The following is a 12,605-nucleotide window of genomic DNA, read 5'->3' on the forward strand; positions in this document are numbered from 1 at the left end:
GGATAAGTTCGGGGAGCAAATGATATATTAAGCCTTTCTATTAATTATCATTCACAATTTTAATTTGGAAAAATTACAAAACTTGGTCAAATGGAATGCTCATTTATATATTTAGACCAATTATCCAACTCATTACCTACCTAAACTATTTTTTGTGACTTTTTCAAAACACCCTTTATATATATATCACTTGGAAATTTCTTACTCTTTCTTTTTTCTCTCCGTCTGACTTCGTAATTTCGAAGCCTGCGAAGATAATACTACTTAAGAACATGATTTTACTTCGCATTTTTCACAATTTGTGAAGCTTGTGAAGATAATACTACTTAAGAACATGAAACTTACTTCGCATTTTTCGCAATTTGTGAAGGCTGCAAAGGTAATACTAATTCACAGAATGTCTTTTACTTCGCAGTTTTCGCAATATGCGAAAAATCATATTTTTAAATAGTATTATCTCACGGGCTTCACAAATTGCAAAAAAAAAAAAACGAAGTGGTATATAACATTCAAATCATAACAACAAAAGTGCAACAATAATTTTGACATTATCAAAATTTACAACAAAATTGCAACAATATTTCAAACCCTAATATCCAAGAATTTGCTAAGAAGTTTATAAGCAAAAGGAAGCTCAGAAACACAAGGAACTAGAACATTGGAGTGCTTCCAGGCTTTACAGAAGCAAGAAAAATCGGCGACGTCATACAGAATCAATGGCCTTTTGGGATGATAATTGTGATTTTCTTTTATTTCACTACATCCCAGAACACCGCCTAATGTGATTGATGCTTTTGCATTCAAGTTAAAGGGATACTTGAATTTGATATTTTGTATTCAACCACATTTACAAAATCTAAGTCGTGTTAGCGAAACTGCGAAGCATGCGAAGAGAAATTTAACAAAAAAATGACGATTTTGCTTCGTAGAAAGAGAAAATGCGAAGTCTGCGAAGCGAAAAAATCATGCTAAAAATGATGATTTTTCTTCACAGACTTCACATAATCACTTTCTGCAAATCAAAATCGTCATATTCATCATGTTTTTTCTTCGTAGACTTCGAACACTGATTTTGTGAAACCATTTTTTAGAAAAAAAGATGAAGATGAAACAGTAGATACTTACATTATTCCCGCTTTTTACCATTGAAATCGACAATAATCATATGATAAACGCAGAATAACACGCAGATTAACATTGACTTAAACGCAGAAGAAAGAAACCAAGAGACAAAAAGAAACAGAAAGATGAAGAACCATGACTTAATTTTCTAGAAACATGAAGATGAATAATCAAAAGAGGAAGAAATGAAGAAAAGACAGACATGATGGATGAAGAAAATGGAGGTGACTCCGCAAAATATAAAGGAAGGGGAAGATGAACTGATACACAAGAAATGAGAGATGGAAGGTTGAAACCGATAGAAAATAAGGGGAAAGATGAAAGGTTTGAGGTATTTTAGAAAAATCACATATATATAGTCTAGATAGTAGATATGCAGTAGGTTGTGTAATTAGTCTAAATATGTAAATGAGTCTCCAATTTGATGCAATTTTATAATTTTTCCTTTTAATTTTTATTTTATGGATAAAGTGCAAAAATATCATCAACGTTTACAAACATGAGCAATTTATCCTTAATGTCTAAAATAGTGCAGTTTTATCTCTAATATTGAACGTTAAGAACAATTTTATCCTATAAAGCTGACAAGTTGTGTCAATTTCATATATTTTTATAAACACAAATATAGTGTTACTTATTTTATACCAATTGCATATCAATTGGTTCTAAAAAAATATTTCATATTTTTATAATTTAATAATAGAATTAGATATTAATATTTATAAATTCTATGAAATTTTTGAAATTTTTTTGTCCAACTCGTATGAAAGATAGTATATATTTTTTCATGTTTATGATCTGTTACTAATGACTGATAAAATGACGCACATATGAAATATAGATGATAAAATTCATGACAAGAAAATAGTTTAATGGATTATTTCTCAAATTGACCCAACTTGTCAATGTTATGTGTAAACTTGTTCTTGGTTGCCAAGCTTATGGATAAAATTGCATCATTTTAAACATTAGAAGTAAAATTTCCGTAGTTATAAAAGTTATGGGTATTTTTGCACCTTATCGGTTTATTTTATAAGTTGTAAATTTTACTTCTAACGTTGGCAGTAAAGAGCAAATTTACCCCCTAACAAGTTGAGTTAATTTCAGAAGTAATTCATCAAAATGGTGTCTCATTCATGAATTGGTCATCTACACTTCGCATGTGCTTCATTTTATCACTCATTCGTAATAGATCACAATTATATTAAGAAGTGAAAAAAGGGGTTAATTTTATATAAGTGCCTTGTGGTTTCACTTTTTTGCAGGTAGGTTCTTGTACTTTGTTTTTGAGCAAATAAAGGATTGTACTTTTCTCTGTTTGCGGAATTGAGGAAGAGACATAAACGGAGTTAGAATCGATGACGTGTCCAATGACAGTTTTGCCATTTTAAAAAATTTGTATATATTAACCTTTCAAATTTATATACTGATTTTTTAAAATGGCAAAACTGCCCTTGGACACGTCATCGATTCTGACTCCGTTTGTGTCTCTTCCTCAATTCTGCAAACGGAGAAAAGTACAATCATTTATTTGCTTAAAAACAAAGCACAAGAACCTATCTGCAAAAAAGTGAAACCACAGGGCACTTATATGAAATTAACCAAAAAAAAAATATTGTATTTTCTATGAGTTGGATAAAAAAATCCAAATCTTTTATTGAATTTAAAAATATTAATCTAACCAACTGATAGACAACTAGTGCAGAATAAGGAACAAAATAGTTGTGTCTTATAATGATGTCGAAAATTGATCTAACTTGCCAATGTTATAGATAAAATTGCTTTTGACTATCAACTTTGGGGTAAAATAGCACAATTTTATAATGGGATAAAATTGCTCATAATTGTCAACATTAGAAATATTTTTGCACTTTATCCTTTTTTCAAACAAATATAGTTTATTTTATGTTAAATTAAAAAAAAATTGTGGTTACGCCTCTTTCTAAAATCAGTGTTTGTAGTTTTATCCGTTGCATAACAATATCATGCTTTGGTTCATTACTGAAATCGAGGAACATCATGAAGTGAGTCGACATAGCCAAGGGTAAAGTTATCCGAAATTAAAAGATTGGATAAAAATTTATGAAAAGTTAAAAATTAAAAGGATCAAAATTGATATTTTGCTAATTCCTAAATCATATATATGGTTTTGCAATACACTTGCAAATTATTTTATTATAAATTAATTACTTACTTAATTAAAAGATTTATATTTTAGTGCAAATTATTTTATTATAAAGAATAAATGAATAAACCAAACATTTATATTTTATAAAAACGTGTGGAAAGCATGCAAGTGACGTTTGTCGTCTATATGTCACTCTTAAGGTTTTTGTGAATGACATTTTGGTATCAGAGCAAAGGTTATTTTTTTCGGAGCTAGAATGGATTGTGATTTAGGAATATGAATATTTGGGGATAGAAATTTTGAGGGTTATATAGTTTAATAGTGAATTAAAACAAATCGATATGAATTTCAAGGACGAAATTCTTTAAGGTGGGGAGATTTGTTACATCCGTATTTAAAAAATTAAAATATTTTATACACAAAATTAGATTTTGTCATATATAATGTATTATTGAGTTTCATTTAATGTTTTTGATGTAAATTAAAAGATTGGATAAAATTTTATAAAAAGTTAAAAATTAGAAACATCAAAATCAATATTTTGCTAATTCCTAAATCATATATACGGGTTTTGCAATACAATTACAAATTATTTTATTATAAATTAATTACTTAATTAATTAAAAGATTTATATTTTATTACAAATTATTTTATTATAAAGAATAAATGAATAAATCAAAAATTTATATTTTATAAAAACGTATGGAAAGCATGCAAGTGACATTTGTAGTCTATATGTCAATTTTAAGGTTTTTGTGAGTGACATGTATGTTTTATAGAGGAGACTCTGCTGAATTTTCGCTAGAGATTCAGTAAAACGTGACGAAATAAACTTTGATATCTTCCTAAGCTTATACTAAATTCTAAAGATAATATTCTCTTTTTATATGCTCAACGTTAGGAGGAGCAACCCCACATGAAAACTAAAACAGTCGAATAGGAATAATTTGTGAGTTAATTATATGTTACACATTTTTAATTTAGCATTTGCATTCATAATAAACTGTTTTATAACTATTTCAAGTTAAATATATTTTAACTTATAAAAGTGTGTTATTATTCATAACTATTTGTGGCTAAATACGTGTTATGGACATGCTTCATGGTGAGCGGCATAAGGACCTTGTGCGCGCATATATTATTGGGTAATTCGTTATTGATGATATGATTTTGATGTTATGATTTATGAAGATTGAGTTATTCTCGAGCTATATGTTATATTGAAATTGGAACTAAGCGAGGTTAGGTACGAAATCGATTGAGTTATTCTCGGTCCCCTAGTAATTGGATATAAGAGAGCCTTATGGTTATATTTAGAGGATGGATAAGTTGGGTGTTGAGGTTTACTGTCCAACACGTACTAAACCACTTATCTATTCATTTATAAAATGATTTTGTGAAAAACATATTGTGTGACTGCTTATATTATGTATATAATTTCTACTATTGTATGTGGGCATTAGTATTAAATTATTCATGCATTGCATAAAATTAATTCACTACGGAAGGTTTGACTGTCTCTAATTTTTCAGGTGACTAGAAGGTTGTTGCAGCTCAAGACTTCCCCTCGGGCAACATATCTATCTATCGTATGTACGACTATTTGAGAGTTATATTAAAATTTATATTCTAAATTGCAGTACCAGTTTGAAAATTATATTATGTGTATTTTGAATGATTTAATATTTAAATATGTTAAGGGTTTTGGTAATGGTGGTCATATATTTTTAAATTGTTATTATATATAATGGTTGCTACCGTTTCGGTAGCATGAGCTTAGTCGTTCCCTAGCATCGGTCACTATCCGTAAGATAGGTCTTGACACAAATAGACCCTGTATAATAATTAATAATAATTGAATCAACAAAACTCTAAATCTTTATACGCGACTTATATTTAATAAAATAAGTCGTTTGGTTAATTAAATCTTTAATCTTCTTTTTTTTTGGTAGGAAAGGAAAGAAAAAATAAAACAAAACAAACAAACTAACCTGGGATCAGTCTGGGAAAGCTGACCCCCACCATGTCATCCAAAAGAAAAGACGAGAGGAACTCAGGAGGATAAGAGAAGGTTGAGAGACTCAACATCCTGACATGACCCTCACCCGCAAGACGGTCCGCCACCCGATTTTGCTCCCTATAAATATGGCAGAAACTAAGGGAATCAAAAGAAGAACAGATCCTTCTAATCCATTTGATTAAATTTTTGCTATTCAAACAAATAGCATTGTTCTCTGAGAACATTCTGACAGCTTCGAGGTTGTCAGAATCCACACGAAGATTCTTCAAACCCAGACTTTTAGCTAGCCTAAGGTCAGAAAAAATTTTCCAAAGCTCAGCAGAGAAGGAAGAACCCATGCCCAAATTATGAGAGAACCCAGAAATCCAACCACCACCATCATCTCTCAGAATCCCTCCAGCAGCAGTTCTTCCGTTCTTAAGACAAGAGCCATCAGTGTTAACCTTCACCACGCCTTCCCTCGGCCTACACCAGCCTAAGAGATGAACATCCTTCCTCTGAATAGCCCCAGCTAAGGAGTCCTCTCTGAAACTATCAACCAAAGTCCAAATCTTTTTAGAGAAGAAATAAAAAACATTAGGAATAACAAGCGATTCTCCTTCAAAAATCTCCTCATTCCTCCACTTCCAAATCTGATGACAGACAACCACAAAAAAGATAACACCATGCTTCAGATCAGCCAGAAGCTTACCACTAACCCCATCAACAAACCAGTCAAGATCAGAATGGGAAAGGAAAGAAGGCAGCAACTTTATAGGGAGAACTTTTCTCCACACCTCTTTACTCTTAGTACAGTCTCTAAGAGCATGGCACAAGGTTTCTTCATGACCTCTGCATCTACTACACTCTCCAGATTCCACCAAATGCCTTCTTTTTCTGTCAGAATTAGTGAGCAGTCTATTTTTAACGCCAAGCCACAAGAAGCTTCTAATACGGTAAGGCACTTTCAAGGCCCAAATAGTCTTCCACACCTTAGGGTGCATAGTTTCCAAACCTAGATTAAAAGCCTCAAAAGCAGATTTACAAGAGTAAGCCCTGTTGTTTGTTAAAGACCAACAATAACTATCCCTGTCTTCCTTCTTGCTACTGATTTTAACACCTCTGATTTGCAGGAGCGATTCCAGACTGAGGTAAGACTCGAACCTCGACCAAATCCAATCCCCCTCAGAATCCACCATATCCGCAATTCTCCAGTTCCGAAAATCTAAAGGCGACATGGAAACACAAACCTCTAATAAAGGCTTTTCACCAATCTATATGTCATTCCAGAAACTAATAGATTTACCATTCCCCACATCCCAACCAATCCCAAAGCAGAACTCTGAAAACACAGCACTAAGGCCTTTCCGAAGAAAGGAATAGTTATCCACTCTCTCCTTAGGACCCCCAAAAATCCTATCATTTCTATACTTCCCGCATAATAATTGAACCCAAAGAGAAGAATGAAGTTGCCACATTCTCTACAGAAGTTTCATTAATAACACTTTATTATTGTCTCTAGCTGTCCTAATCCCCAGACCTCCCTTATTCTTAGGTTGACAAACCTCATCCCAAGGAACAAGGTGAATTTTCCTCCCCTCCTCAGCTTCCCCCCACAAGAAACGACGATTGATTTTATCAAGGTCTTTAAGAACAGGCTCAGGCAAACGACAAGCCTACATAATATGATTAGGGACCACACAATTGACTGATTGAATCAAGGTAAGACGGCCCGCAAGGGAAAGAGTTTTGGCTTTCTAATTAGCACACTTCCTATTAGTTTTATCAAACGTTTCCTTAAAGGAAGCTTTTGAAACTCCATCACTATGGAGGGGAATCCCTAGATATTTACCCAGAGAATTAGTAAGAGGAATACCAGAAACCTCACTCAACCTTTTACAGACTATTGGGTTCATATTTTTAGAACACAACATCCGGGATTTTTGGATATTAAGCTTCTGACCAGAGGCCGAACAGAAACAGTTAAGGATATCCATAATCGCACTAATTTGCTCCTCATTTCCTTCCACAAAGATCAAAACATCATCCGCAAAGAACAAATGAGTAACCTGGGGACAGAATTTATTGATAGACACCAGATGGAACTTCCCATTACCAACATCATCTTGGATAAGGTGAGTCAGTCTTTCCATCGCCATAACAAATAAGAAAGGACTCATAGGGTCCCCTTGACGGATGCCCCGGGAAGGAGCAAACTCCTCAGACATATCCCCATTAATCAAAACTTGAAAAACAGGTGAAGAGATGCAAACCTCAATTAAACTCCTCCAATTATCTGGAATCCCTGCTCTCTTTAGACTATCCAGAAGGAAGCTCCAGTTGAGGCGATCATAAGCTTTCTCCAGATCCAGCTTCAGAGCCACAATACCCTTCTTACCCTTTTTAATTTTCATGGAGTGGACCATCTCCTGGGCAATGACCACATTATCCATCATTTGTCTTCCAGGAACAAAGCTACCTTGATTCTGGCTGATAATATCAGGAAGAATACACTAGAGTCCACTGGCCACAATTTTAGTAATAGCCTTATAAAGCACATTACAAAGACTAATAGGCCTCATTTGTAAGAAAGAAACCGGCTTCTCCATTTTAAGAATCAGAACTAGAAGAGTTTTGTTCACCAGCCTAATATCCTTGGACCCATTAAAGACTCCTATAATAAAAACTATAAATGCCTTCCTTGACAACCTCCCACTGTTTATGATAAAAACCAGCAGGCAAACCATCAATTCCAGGAGCTTTAGTAGCCCCAATACTAAAGATAGCCTGATCAATCTCTTTCTGGGAAATAGGATGGAAAGCTTCTAGCATTTTATCATCTCCCAAGATGGGAAAAGTAGACACAGACAAAGCTTTATCCAGAAAAACCTGGCCCTTTTTAAATAACTCTTTATAGAAATTAAGGGCCAAATGACGAATGTCCTCATCCTCATAAACCCAAACTCCATTCGGATCTTTAATAGCATCAATCCTATTATTCTGTCTTCTAATAACAGTAGAGAGATGAAAATACCTGGTATTGCGAATCTCCATCTTTAATCCAGACTTTCCTATATTTTTGAAACCAAAGTAACTCTTCCTGTCTAAGCACAGCTTCTAAATCCTTCTGAAGAGTTCTAAGAAGACCATCCAAACTATGATCAATCCTATCCTCCAAATTACGTTGAATGCCCTCAATTCTTCTCAAAATTTTATTCTTTCTCCTAATAATATGGCCAAAGACGTTCTTATTCCATCCCAGAACGTTCTTTCTAAAACCCTTAGCAGCTTGTAAAACATTAGAATGAGGCTTCCAATTCTCCTGAACAAAGTTATTAAACTCAAGATGAGATTTCCAAGCCACCTGGTACCTAAACGGTCTATCTCCATTAGGTCGATGGCCTCTCACCAGCCTGATTAAGATAGGACAGTGATCCGAGTGTCGAAAATGGAGATTTAACATAGAAACTTCAGGAAACCTAGTTTGAGCCGAAATATTAGCATAAACTTTGTCAAGACGAACAAATGTACTATTACGCTTCCAAGTATACTTATGACCAGCGGCACCAAGATCAGAGAGCCCACACAAATCCATATTCTTCTTATGATTAAGACAACGATTAACATAGTGATTCGCACCACTTCTCTGATCACTCATAAGGGAAATATCATTGAAATCCCCAGCCACAAACCAAGCCTCTGTCATACTTCCACTCATAGAATAAAGAACCTCCCAAAGCCGTTTACGATTAGCCAAGACAGGATCAGCATAAACAAAAGTGATAAAGAAGGGTTTATTGCCAGGAAATATAGCTTTACTATGAATAAACTGCTTATCCATACTAACAATATCAAAATGGACACGATCTGGCTTCCAGAAAAGCCAAATCCCACCAGCCCGGCCAGTAGCCTCCGATCTGACACAATTCCAGTTTCTAAACTTTTTAACCACCTCATTTGCTTTAGCTCCACTGATCTTAGTTTCCATTAAAGAAAAACAAGAAGGATTAAACTGTTTAATTAAATCTTTAACATGGATACGGGTAGCCTTGCTAGCCGCTCCTCTAACATTCCAAGCGAACAAATCCATAGAAAGGAAGACTAATGACCCCAGGCCCAGCACCCTAAACCAGATACTTATTAGGGGCTCCTGAGAGCCTCGAAGAGGTACCAGCAGGCCCTCTTTTTTCCAACAAATCCATAGAACTATGGACAATTTTCTGCTTACCCTTAGGTTTCTTCAAACTCGTTTTATTAACACCCATAGCCTTCCCAATACTAGGCTCAACATAGAATTTAGGGATACTAACCTCTTTAGACTTCTCCTTCACTTGAGAAGCATGAGTTTGGGACCCATTCTGGATCTCTCCTTTGGAAACAAAAAGAGGATTAACTGCCTCTACAACATTAATTATTGGTTCAACAGAATCTAATCCTGGCATGCTCATCTCCAAATGCTCGTCAGACTGGTCAGAGTCTTGTACCTCCTCAATAGCCAGAGCCCCAAATCTAGAACCTGAGCTAGAGACCGAAACCACCCCAGTACCCTTTATATCTTTTAGGTTGGTCTTCTCCCTAACTCCAGGAAAAGAATTGGAATGGATCAAATTAGCCTCAATATTAATGTCAGGAGGAAGATTTTGAACAACTGCCGCACGTGTCCTTCGTCTACCCGACCTCTTAGCAACCATCCAGGGGCCAAAATTCCCCTTATCACCTTGAATCCCTTATTCTCTCACGTTAATAGCTTTAACTACCTCTTCCAGCACCTTCTCCCTCTTAGGGCATCCCTCGTATGTATGACCATACATACCACATGCAAAACAAATATTGTGTAAGCCTTCATACTCTATAAAGAAAACCTTATTTTGCACATGGAATTTAGACAACAGGGGTTTAACAAGGTCAATATCAATACAAACTCTAGCAAACTTACCTCTAATTGCCCCGATAGTAGTTTTATCCACATGGTGAACTTTACCAACAAGCCCACTAATTTTATCAAGAAAACTTTCATTATAATATTCAATTGGGAGGCCCGGGAATCTTACCCAAGTCAGAATTCTATTCACCGAACAATCGTGAGGATTAAAGTTAGGAACCCATGGCCTTAATGCTAGAACATGGTTAGAAATAATAAAATAAGGGCCCCTATTAATCACAGCATTATAGTCCTCCGCACGAGTAAATTTGATAACATAATAGTCGTTTTCTAAGTCAGTGATGGTGACTTTCCTTTTTTTGCCCACTGCGCTTGGATCCTCTGAGCGAAATAGTTAAAACTAATTCTTTTACCAAGCACTGTTACAATTAATGATAACTTCCATTTAGCCCTAAGGGCACGCTTATTTGCTGACGGAAGTCGAATCATAGGACAAGGAGGATCATCCTGTTCTCCATCCTCTTCGTCAGAATCAGAAAAAACCTCCTCCGATTCCCCATCAATAAGTCCTTCCTCTAAAGCAGGCTCTTCTTTGACCACTCCCATAACCATGTCTCCCCATGAAATTTTCCCCACACCTTGAACATAATTATTTTTGTCACCCACATCATCATCTGGTCTAGCCATTATGCTCAAAGTCGTTTGGGCTTTGACAGCCGCCGCAACCGTTTTTATACAAATCTCCCCCAACGGCTAAATTCAAGCCCGAATTGACGCAACCATCCTGTCCAAAATTGCCTACTGCACTTGCAATAGCAGCACTCATACCGCCCTCTGCAAACGAACCGCATGCCCCCTGGCCTAGCGCCTCGCCCCAAACCTCACGCCCACTGCCCTCCACAAACGAAACGCAAGCCCCCTGGCTAAGCGCCTCGCCCCTAAACTCTCGCCCACCTCCCTCGCTCACCTTCCCTGCCGCAGAGGGCAACACCCCGCCTACCGCTTAGAATCCAAAAAACCCCTGGCCACTTCCCTCTCCCCCCAGCCCCCCTGAGCCCCGGATCTCCTCCCCAACACCGGATCTGGATCCATAGGACCCTCCCCGCTCCCTCCCGTCCGATCTCCCTCCTCTCCCCTCCTCCCCATCGGACCCAATATTTTCCCCGAAACCTTTCCCAACCTCAAGATCTACCAAGCCCACCTTCAAACGTCCCACTCCACTGTTGGACGCCACCCTTTCCACCGATCTATCCCTCATCCTCCGCCGATCGCCCTCTCTCTCTTTCATCGCAGCGCTCTCTTCACATAACAATTTTTAACAATTAAGATTTCAATTTTTAACAAATTTTAATCTTTTATTTGGATACATTGAGATCTCATTTTTTTCTATTTTTTGTTACATTAATTCCATGATGATAAAAACAATGTCAACTTTGAACATAAAATTCGGTTAATATAGTGTTATTTATTTTTTATGTATTCAAAATTTGTATTTTTCATAGTTTGAAAGCAGTTTTCAATAAGTGTAGTGTGCTATAGTAAAACTGTAAAAACTTAATTTCAAATTGTAAAAAATCTAATTTCTAACACAGAAGAATAAATAACATGTTTCAATTGAATAAAATGCTCATAACTAACTAAAAAAATCAGAAAATTAATATATATATATATATGTGTCCAAATAAAAAGTCAAAAAGCTTAATGACTAAAAATAATGAAAAATCCAGCCCTCATGATATTTTTGTCATAAACTAAACCATTGGCTGTTTGTTAGAAGGGATATAAGAGGTGTGATAGAAATAAAAAACACAAAATGAGTTATCCCGTGTTTATTTGGGAGATAAAAGAGTGAGACATATGAGGGATAAACCTCTTATCCCTCAAATCCTATACCCAAGAGGGGGGTGGTATAAGGAGGTGTGATAACATCCTGTGATTTTAATAGGATGGAAAAGTCCATTTTTTAAAGGCTGGAAGATGTATTATTCAATTGTGAGCAAAATCAATACAGACAGAGTTCCACACGATTTTCGGGCAATCTCCTAAAAATGAAACCGGTGACTGTAAATCCTTAGCCCATTTAGCTAAATTATGTGCTACCTGGTTCCCTCCTCGACACACAAAATGGAAAGAATATAAATCAAATGGTTGTGATAAATTAATCACATCTCTAAACAAGAAAAATAGATCAGAAAGTGGGGGATTGTCGTGTTGCAATATATCGATAATGCTTTCCGCGTCTGACTCGATCCAGATCTGCTTTTCATTGAAGTGCTTCGCTAGACACAAGCTTTCCCAAATGGCCATCAGTTCGGCTGCTGCTGCTGAGGAACATGGTTTCAGTGGTAAGCCAGCAGAGAAACGGATATTGCCTATGGAATTTCGAGCCACCACTCCAGCCCTAGCGGGTAGGTCATGGCCCTCCCATGCGGCATCACCGTTAATTTTTATAATGCCATCGGGTGGGGACACC

Source organism: Euphorbia lathyris, chromosome 1 (genome assembly GCF_963576675.1).
Source record: "Euphorbia lathyris chromosome 1, ddEupLath1.1, whole genome shotgun sequence".
NCBI classification, from domain to species: Eukaryota; Viridiplantae; Streptophyta; class Magnoliopsida; order Malpighiales; family Euphorbiaceae; genus Euphorbia; species Euphorbia lathyris.